Source organism: Talpa occidentalis, unplaced genomic scaffold (genome assembly GCF_014898055.3).
Source record: "Talpa occidentalis isolate TD23 unplaced genomic scaffold, MPIMG_talOcc4v2.1 talOcc4.2, whole genome shotgun sequence".
Lineage (NCBI taxonomy): Eukaryota > Metazoa > Chordata > Mammalia > Eulipotyphla > Talpidae > Talpa > Talpa occidentalis.
The window spans coordinates 54,158,880-54,170,066 of NW_023602073.1; the positions used below are offsets into that span (position 1 = coordinate 54,158,880).

The window sequence follows — 11,187 nt, forward strand, 5'->3', positions numbered from 1 at the left end:
GAGAACAAGAAGGAGACCTGGAGGAGGCACATGGAGCAGAGAGACATGTGAAAAAAGTGTGCTTGCTTTTTGGTCTTGGACTGGTTGAAACAGATGTGGGCAAGGGACCCATGGGTGTGTTAACAATGGCAGCTTTGATTTTGAGTTTGATTTTGCTCTTTTCCTTCTAAACTTTCTGGCTCCTTCTGCCCCTTTCCAATGGGTCCTCACCAGGAGGTGCCTTAGACTTGTGGCAGGCTTTCAGGACTTGCTTTGGGTCAACCCTGCCTGGCTGGACATTTATCCCAGAGGGGATGGGTAACTTCAGGTGATTTGGAAACTATATTCCCCATTCTTCCCCTTTTCTGTATTGCACACTGATTATATTAAAGTTCCTTTCCATTGAAGGTCTTACACACTAGAATCTGTTTTGTCTGGATGTGACAGATGGCAGAATCTATGTAGAACAGGCAGGCTAGGGGTTCTGGGGTGCCCTCTCCCTACCTTCTAACAAAATGAGGAATGTCAGGCACCATCTGGGGCATGACCTGGGGAATGGTGGATCCTCGCTCACTAGTCAGTTCATCTTCACATTTTCTAAAAAGAAATAGTTTTCTGTTTCCACATAGGAGAAATTGTTAAAGCCACACAGGGAGGGTGTTAGCAGTTAACAGCAATTTGCTGAAAAGAGAATTTTTCAAAAGGAATTGTTCCTGCTTCACACATTTCCAAATCTCACAGAAAAATATTCTCAATATCTATCTTTCATGTCTTTATGTTGCTACAATATTAACCACTCACCATTCAGCAAATTTTAACTGAGAACTCACGTACACACATCTACAATCTAGTTGGGGATATTCAGTCACTAAAAGTTTATTAAGATCTTCCTGTGTGCACATAATTCTTCTGATGCTGGAGATACAAAGATAGATACAATTATAAATAGACATAGATACATAGATAGAAGTATAAATATAGATATAGATAAAGCAATCAAAGCACCAACTGATTTTCAACAAAAATGGAGCATTTGTAGGGCCTCCCTGGTAGCGCAGCGGTTGAGCGCTGGGTTGCAAAGCTGCCCGCGGACTCTGCCGCGCCGGTTCGATCCCCGGCTGCTCCCCGGCCAGCGGAGGAGGGTCCCACATGGCGCGCAGACCTCTCCTGCCGCCCGCTGCTCCCCTCAGCAGTGTACTTCGGTCCTTCTGCCTGCTCTGCTCCCTGCTCTGGCTCTGGTGAATTCTCTCACCCTCCCACGCTTCCTACTGTACCCAGTGCATGTATAAACAAAACAAACAAACAAACAAATAAATAAATAAAACATGCCTCTATAAAAAAATTTATTAAAAAAATTGGAGCATTTGTACAGATGAGCATTCTAGAGAAAGTGAGACTTAGAACATAGAGGATGGGGTTCTATTTCAGGTTGGTTAGAGACTGGTTGGGGAACAAGGATGATCGTGACACATGTGCAGTGGAGGGAGTGGCCAGAGGTGGTAGGTGTAGAGAGGAGTCCTGTTTGACAGAAATTGAAATTTCTCCTTAAATAATGCTGGGAGATCAAAATGAATGTGCAGACTTTTATATGCTAAGAAAGACATTGAAAAACTATTAAAGAGGTTACATCTTTTATAGAGATGGGACTAGTTGCACAAAAATATTAATGAGAAAAGCTTTTAGAATTCCAAGGTTAGTTATGAGGAATTTGGGATAGAGATTAGTGTTATGACAATAAGAATGAACTGTAGGAATGGACTATAGGAACCCCATGCGTATTTTAGATTACCAGGCATGCATTAAACCTGATATTTGATGAATAGAGAAACATGGGGTCTTTTAGAAGGAATGCATTTTCTTTCCTTTTGCAGGTAACACCCAAAGGATCAGTCTCACATTGATCTGGGTGTTGGTTCTTTCCTTGTGGGTGAAACACTCTGGAGATAAAGGAGGGGGAAGATGGAGAAGGAGGAAGGAGAGCAAAGAGAAGAGGGAGGAAGAGTAAAGAGGAGGGGAAGGGGAAGGAAGGGAGGCAAAGAAAAGGGATTTACTGGAAATCCCCGTGCTCAGATAACTGTCTTGTGCTGTCGTTGTAGTTTGTTTGTTTTGTTTTCTTTTTTTTTAACCAATGGGGATAAAGAATGAGGCAGCGTCACTAATATCTAGCAGATACATCTGCCCAGAAGGTCTTATTTGTAGTCTTGGGTAGAAGTCGGGGCTTAGACAGGATGTTGATAAGAAAGGCTAAAAATTTTCCTTCAGGGAAATGAGTTAGGAACTGATTAGGTGGTTAGTGAAGAAAGTGTTTGCAGAGTGAAACAAAATCTGGAGTGAGTGAGGATTGGAGGAGCTAAGCATTTAGAAAAATGGGACATAAAGCTTGATTTTTCACGTCTAGGTGTGAAGTCCTTGGCTATGATTAAAAAGCACAAATAAAAATGATGACATCTCCTTCTATTCCTGTCAAAAAGGAGATGAGGACTGTGAAAGAGATCTGTTACCCCAGACACTGAATGACGCTCTTCCACAGATGCACAGTATCACACTCTATTTTCAGTTAGCAGCTATGTCCCAGCACACTGAAAATTGCTGATCACTAGTGGTACTCAGTAAAATTTATTAAAAGGATATGGCTAAAATATTAAATACTTTACATTTTAACACCTTATATAAAGTGTTATACATGTCGAAATAGACATAAAGCTTACATGTAGAATTTAATCTACTATCATAATGTTAATTATGCACATGGCAATGGAACCATCATCCAGATCAAGAAACAGAACATTGGCCCAGCACCCTGTGAGCCCATAATGTGCCTCTTCCCACCCACACTCCTCTCCCGCCCCACCCAAATAAGTCACAATTCAGACTTCTACACCAATCATTTCCTTGCTCTTCAATGTACCTTCACAACTTGATATTTATCTATAAATATGCTAAGTAACATTATGTAAGTTTATTCATAAGTGTGTTCCCTTTTGCCCATCTTTTGTAATCTAATTGCTTTCAGTTGAGCTCTCAGGAAAGGATGCCTTGTCAATAAAAACTGCTGGATTGGTTGGATATCCTTATTTTTAAAAATTAATAAAATTTGATACCTAAGTCATACTATATACAAAAAGAATTCCAGCATAATTGTATTAATTCCAGCACCTTGAAGAATTCTTTACACATTGCAACATAAATATGCGTTTTTACTTATATTCCCCAAAGAGATTTTTTTCTTTTTGAAGTTAGGATATAATCCCCATATTCCCACTATCACTTCCAAAAGAGATGCAAAGTTTTATTTTTGAAGTTCTAATAATGATTAAATGAGATAATGAAAAGTGTCTAATTAGGGCTTAGAACTATGATTTCATTTTTAACCTCATAGCTGCACTTTCTCATGATGACCAGCAGATGGAGAGAGGACTCTTTCTATTAATTCAGTCTTCCCCCATCACAGATTAATTTTCTACTGGCAATGAGATGATAACATCATAGTAATTTCCTTTCCACTTAGCCCTGGCTAGGGGCTTTCCAATGATGTCTGAAAAGGAGCATGTATCCTGATTATGACACTCTAGACTCATTTTAATCATGTTTGACAGCCAAAAAAGGGACAGTTCTTAGCAATCCACATAATCATGTCCTCTTTCTTCCTATGAATTCCAGGTATTAGACCTTCTCACCACATAACTCACCTGCCTCTTCTCTACTTTCTCACAGGATCTTGAAACCAGACTAACACTAGAAGTCACATTGCTTGGTAAAGACAAGTGATGCTACTTTACCTACTGGTTATACAGGAAGAAAAAAGATAACTAATGGGAATTGTCATAAAGTGCCTTTGTTCAGCAGGTTGATTTATTTCATCATAAAAGAGAATCTAGGGGGCCTCCCCGGTGGCGCAGCTATTGAGCACTGGGCTGCGAAGCTGCCCGCAGCCTCTGCAGCGCCAGTTTGATCCCTGGCCGCTGGCGAGGATCCCACATGGCACATAGACCTCTCCTGCCGCATCCGCTGCTCCCCTCAGCAGTGTATTTTGTCAGTCTGTGTGTTCTGCTCTGGCTTTGGCTCTGGTGAATTCTCTCACCCTCCTGCGTTTCTGACTGTACCCAGTGCTTGTATAAATAAATAAATAAATCTTTTTAAAAAGAGAGAGTCTAGGATCCAGAATGAAGCAAGTTGGGGTTCAACGATTGACTTCTTCAATGCTATTACTCATTAAAAAAAAAAAGAAGAAAAAGGACAGTTCTGAAGAGCTCTATCTTGTCTTTCTCAAAAGAAAGAAGCTCTATCTTTTCTTTCTCTCATCCAATAATAGTGCCTCCTACAAGTAAGTGTGTGAAGACACAGGTATTCAGGAATACAAACCTGCTAGTCTTATTGTAACCTCCTTAGCCTTGGTGCTCTTTCTATACCTGATACCTGACTTACCAACAGTTGATTTTGCTGCTTTGCATTTGTACATTTTTTTAAATTACTTTCCTAAAGAAATAACTGTTGTGTTCAGTCTCCTAGGCCTTAATGTAACAGGTTCTTTCTGAATATCTGCTCTTATCCCATGCTGTTCTGTAATCTGGACATTCATCATGGTCAATCTGGGTTTCTTAAGTTAATTTCTACTCTCTCCCCACACTTCTACATTTTCATGTTTCTTCTAAATACTGCACCCTATATAAATATGCTCTTTTTCTACCATTTTTAAATTTGGTTACTTTGAATTTATAGCCATCTATATTTTTGTTGTAATTTATAAGCACCTATATTTATCCTTAATGTATCATTTTATTAATTCAACAACTATTAACACCTACTCCAAACCAGGAGTTTCTCTGGGAACTGAGGAGAGAATGGTGTACAAAGAACATAACTTCTCTGACTGATGAGTTTTATGTTTGATGTCTGTTTCTTTCCTGATAGATATTGATCTTGAGATCTCCATCTTGGCTTCCTAGTCCCCCACACGCTTTTCAACATAGGATATGTTCAGTAACTCTTTGCTCTTTGGATTTCATCAGTCATACTCCATACTTCTGTAGTCACATGATACTTGACATAATATTTGACACTCACAAGCAATGAGACAAAATGTGCTATTTAATAGTTATTGTAGTATCAAGAGGAAATTAAAGTGGAGATTAAGGAAATGTGCCCTTCTCTGACTTTGGAGGTGATGATTAGGATGTAATCTCTGCCATGAGCTCTCCCCTGCCCTTTGCCTCTGCCCATTTCAGTTCATCGCCTTCCCAAAGGTCACCTTGTTTCTCAAATTTAAATGTCACTTTTCTTCAGCAGACCACACACACTGTGGTCTTCCATCCTTCTTATTTCTGTTTACCCTAACTACAGACAAGGAGCCCAGCTGTGGCAGGCTTCTAGCATCAGTGTGATCTGCTTGTTGAATGTCCTTATAAGGAATTTTCCTAGGACATCACATGACACTCACTAGCTGTGCCCAGTCATTTCCTACTATAGCATTTAAATGTTATACTCATAACTATCCGTTAATATTTTTCCTTCTTTTAAATATATTCATGTTTTTACTGAGGTAAATATACTTTGTAACACTGTATATGACTTAGAAATACAGGCTCATACCAAAGCACACAAAATCCTTTCCCCCTTTTCTAGTTACCCCTCCTACTTTGGTAGGTTCAGTTCTATGATCAGATTTCTAGGTTTTGTTTTGGTTTAGTTTTGTCTGTTCCTTTGTTTTGTTTCTCAATATTCCATATATGAATGAAATAATCTGGATTTTGTCTTTCTCCTTATTTCTTATTACTAATGAATTTTATGTCCTATTTTAAGAATATATTTGCTACTTCCAAGTTATAAAGATATTCTCTAATATTATCTTATAAAGATTTTATTTCATTGCTTTTTACATAAAATATACATTGTAAGGCTGACTGGTGTCTGTAGGTCTTGTTTCCTATGCACGCAGGGCCTACATAGTCTATCTATAATACACTCTGACTAGAGCTCCAATAGATTTGTTTAAAATGTACAGTAAGAGCATAACTTCGTGAAGCCATTAGTTTTCAAAATAGACAAAATTGTTTAAATGCTTTATAAATCTTTAAGCACCTTAAAAATAAATATAAGTTATCTTTGAATGTTGAGAGCAGAACTCATTAAAAGGGGAAAGGAAGTAAGTTTCGGGTTGATGAGGATGCAGAAGGGGTGAAGAAAATATCAAGGAAGTACATACAGGGACAAGGAAAACAGAGGCAGGCATGGAGAAGAGTCTTGATGGAGGCTGATGTGAGAGAGCATCAGCCCTTATTGAATGGGAGGAGAGCTATGGAGTGAAATCATCCCAACAAAACAAAGAATTGTATAGCTGCAAGAAGAAAGAGAAATGGACTAGGAAATCATTTTGTTGACTCCAGTGTAGTTACAAGATTAGGAAGCAACAGGAGGGAGGGTTTGGATTTATTAAGTGCTAAAATTCTTGCCGCTGTGCTAAGAAATATCATGTAATGAAAAGGATGAGTCCTTTCAAAATAATGAATCTTCTCTCTCTCTTTTTTAAAAAAGATTTATTTATTTATACAAGAACAGGGATACAGGCCAGAGGCACAAGAGGGTGAGATAATTCACCAGAGACAGAGTGGGGAACAGAACAGGCAGATGACCAAAAACACTGCTGAGGAGAGCAGTGCATAAGACATGAGAGGTCTGCCCTGCCATGTGGGTATCTCCCTGGCCAACTGGGATCAAACCAACATTGCAGAGGCTGTGGACAGCTTCACAGCACTGTGCTCAACCCATTGCATCATGGGGGGGGCACTGGAGGCCGACAGGCACAGCCCTCAAATCCAAAATCTGCCCATTAGTTAACTTATTTTCGTTCATTCTTTTTGGGAAAGCATTCCAGCTTTTTACACTAAGGGATTTTAAGAAAGAAAACCATGGAAATCTCCATCCCTTCATTGAACTTTCTCTTCAACCAATAAGAATAGAAAGTGAGGCAGCATCACCCCTCTCCAGCAGATGTAACTGCTAAGGAGGTCTGCTCTGATTGTGTCTTGAAGAGACAATGGAGAAGGGACACTGACCAACATGTGATAGAAGGAATGGCTGGCTACCTACTTCATGGAAAAATGTGTGTCACGTGGAGAGTCAAAAACTACATTTTATAGTTGTGAAGAAGAGAGTAAGCATCTACCTCACTTAGTGTAGGTAAGGGAGGAATAGAAGCTAATATTTTTATTAAAATACCTTGGTGGGAAGTCCCTGCTCAGTTTCAAAAGAGAAGGCAATGGCTATGATGCTGCACTCGCCCTACTAGGGATGCAAGGGTACCTGTGGTGGGTAACATGGAAATTGTACAAAAGTCCAGGATCCCACCTGCTGATGGTCATAAATGAGTATACATCACATTATTATGCAATGATCATTTTGCTCTAGTAAAGCAGTGCTTCCAGATATGTTATTTCTCAATTAATCATCATGACAGATTTGCATGTTGTTAACTGAATCTTCAGCACCCAGAACAATTCTTAACAACCAATAAATATCTGATCAGTTAATGAATAAATTAGTAGTATAGGGGCCTCCCCGGTGGCGCAGTGGTTGAGCATTGGGTTGTGAAGCTGCCCACAGCCTCTGCAGCGCCAGTTCGATCCCCAGCTGCCGGGCAAGGGTCCCACATGGCGTGCAGACCCTCCTGCCACCCGCTGCTCCCCTCAGCAGTGTACTTCATCATTCTGCCTGTTCTACTCTCCGCTCTGGCTCTGGTGAATTCTCTCACCCTCCCGTGCTTCTGACTGTACCCAGTGCTTGTACAAATAAAATAAATAATCTTAAAAAAAAAAACTTAAAAAAAAATCTTAAAAAAAAAAATTAGTAGTATACCCAAAATTAGTGACTTTAAAAGATACAATAAATTTTTTTTAAATGTTTCTAGATCTTTATTTTTTTTTTTATAGAGGCATGTTTTTATTTATTATATTTGTTTGTTTGTTTTTGTTTATACATGCACTGGGTACAGTCAGAAGTGCGGGAGGGTGAGAGAATTCACCAGAGCCAGAGTGGGAGCAGAGCAGGCAGAAGGACCGAAGTACACTGCTGAGGGAGCAGCGGGGTGGCAGGAGAGGTCTGCGCACAATGTGGGATCCTCCTCCGGGGCCGGGGAGCAGCCGGGGATCGAACCAGTGCCGCAGAGGCCGCGGGCAGCTTCGCAACCCAGCGCTCAACCGCTGCGCCACCGGGGAGGCCCAAAAGATACAATAATTTTAGAATTAGAATCCAAACTCAATTCTGCCTAAGTCCAAAATCCAGGAATTAAAAATATTTTATTGGGCCTCCCTTGGTGGCACAGTGGTTGAGCGCTGGGCTGCAAAGCTGCCTGCAGCCTTGCAGCACTGGTTCGATCCCCAGCTACCAGCGAGGGCCCCACATGGTATAGCAGACCTCTCCTGCCGTGCCCGCTGCTCCCCTCAGCAGTGTATTTCGTTGGTCTGCCTGTTTTGTTCCCCTCTCTGGCTCTGGTGAATTCTCTCACCCTCCCGCGCTTCTGACTATACCCAGTGCTTGCATAAATAAATAAATCTTAAAATAGATATGTAAATATTTTATCGGCAATCAGAAGCGAACTTGCAATAAAAGGTCAATGACCATTGTGTGAATTTCATGTATCTTTATTTAATGGTTCTACTTCCAACATTCTTACAAAAAGTAGTATTCCACTTAACCAGAGTTACCCTGGAACCAGTTAGCAAATGCATAGAGTAGAGTGGAAAATACACTATGTTATGAAATCAGGATTCTTGTCCAGAGATTTACCCTATAAAGCTCCTATCTCTTCACCACTAAAATTATGTAAAGTTATATGGTTTCCCAATTTAATACTAACTGGCTTCTGGAATGTAATAAATATTAATAGACATTTAATTTTGTATTCCACTGGCATTGATCATTTCAGTAACTGGAAATAATTACAGAAAGGAGGAGAGAATGACCTAAAAACTGATTTCAATTAAAAAATAAGAATAGGAACTCCCTGGTGGCTAGGGATTAAGTCTCAGTGCTACTACCGCAATTGCCAGAGTTTTATCCCCAGCCAGGGAGCTGACCCACATATGGCACAGCAGACCTCTCCTGTCTTGCCTACTGCTCCCCTCAGCAGGGTATTTCAGTCAGTCTGCCTGTTCTGCTCCCCACTCTGTCCCTGGTGATTTCTCTCACCCCCCGCACCTCTGGTCTATACCCCCATTCTTCTACACAAAAATAAATAAAATCTTTTAAAAAATTAAATTTAATTAAAAAAATAAAAATTAACGATAACATTTTTAATAAGCCCAGAGTAAAATAATCCATCAGGAGGTAAAACAATAGTAGCTAATAAAACTATTAGTCTATTTAAAATTCTTTTCAAGCATCCGTTGGAGGTATGCTTGTTTAAACTATCTTTGGGGTAACTGTGATCCCTGTAATTGAAGAGTTAACCAGGCCATTGCTAGTATTCTTTGTTTCTTAATGTAGAATTATGATATGAATTATCTCTACCCTTTGGCTGAAAAATACATGTCTCCCAATTAGGCCATAATCTTTGTACCTTAACAAGAAATACTAGAAGTTCCTGAGGGTAAAGTAAGGACTAGGGGAGGTAATTTTAATCCACACAAAAAAAAAACACTGCTAAAAGTAATTAGGCAATTATTTTAAAGCATTATTAAAGTGTGCATTTTTTTCCAACTGTCTCTTAGCTTTTGTAAAAATCAGTTGTACTGTAGCCCAAAAGAATCCCAGACCCCTCCTACTCTGGCACCAAGGCCCTGCTTGAGATGGATTCGTCATGGCTGCTAAGTGAACCCTCTGGACCTTCTGGATGACTCCACAGCTACTGACTTCTCTGAATTTGCTACCAAGTCTCTTTTGTCTGCTGGGAAAGTCTCACTTGAAACTACTGACAGTGTCTTTGTGCGCAATGACATCCAGAGTTCTTCAGATGCGGCATCCTTGGCTTGGTGTAAGCGTGGGAGTTCCAAGAGACCCCAGCACTTCCTATTAACAGGCTTTGTTGCTCTGGCTTCCAGTTTATTGTGAACAGCTGTCAGGAAATCTATGTTAAAGATACTGAAGCAGTCTTGTGTGGAGGAACAGAAAATATGAGTCAGGCACAGTTACTACTGAATCGGAAACTAGGTTTTGGGACCAAGTTTGTATCGGATCTTAAGCTGAAGCATTCTTTGTGGACAAGATTAACAGATCAGTAAGACAATTCCCCATGGGAATTACTGAAGAGAATCATGTTGCAAAACATAAAATAAACAGAGAAGATTGTGATAAATATGCCCTGCAGCACAGCAGAGATGAGAAAGTGCCAATGACTCTGGCTATTTTAAAAATATATGGGAGATAGGAATAATGGAGTTGAAGACTAGGAAAGGGAAATAGACAATGCAAGTAGATGAGCATGTGCAGTCCCAAGCCACCCTGGAACAGTTAAATAAAATTCCTCTTATATTCAAGTAGGATGGAACCATTACTGCAGGGAATGCATTGGGGGTATCTGATGGTGCTGGAGCAGAATCATAGTTAGTGAAGATGCTGTTGAGAGACATAACTTCACACTACTGCCAAGAATTGCAGGCCATTTTGTGTCTGCATGTGATATCTCTATTGTGGATATTGGCCCTGTCATTGCTATCACTCGGGCACTGAAGAAAACAGGGCTGAGTCTTAAGGGCTTGGTTTGGTGGGATTAAATGAAGCTTTTGTTCTGTAGTACTTAACAGTCATGAAACATTTGAATCTTGACCCAAGTAAAAATAATATGAATAGAGGAGTCATTGCTTTAGGTGACCCATTGGGAGGATTAGGATCACACTTTGGTTCATGGATTAAGGCATAGATGTGGAAAACATGCTGTTGGATCAGCTTGTTCTGGAAGTGGCCAGGGTGTGCACTGACTGCCTCTGTGGCCCACTCTGGCTTCATGTGGTTAGGTCTTGCCATTGCAAGTGAGTGAGTTTGAGCAAGGGATGGTGAGGCAAAGATGAACTTACCAGGAATAATAGTACATACCAGAATAAGTTCTCTCATTTGCACCAAATATGATGTATTTCTGAACTAAAATCCAACTAAAGAAAGCCTAAAAAAGGAACTTTATCCTTGCCAGAGGACCAAATTTGTATCAGACATTTATAATGTCTTAGATAATAATTACAATGACTGAATAAATATTGTCTTAACTTCAAAAAAACCCAA

The 11,187-nt window shown here is 40.0% G+C and overlaps 1 pseudogene; it reads left to right on the forward strand.

The window, feature by feature from the left end:
- Window positions 1-1,390: 1,390 nt before the first annotated feature.
- On the forward strand, window positions 1,391-10,889 carry LOC119251387 (3-ketoacyl-CoA thiolase, mitochondrial-like; annotated as a pseudogene).
- Window positions 10,890-11,187: the final 298 nt, after the last annotated feature.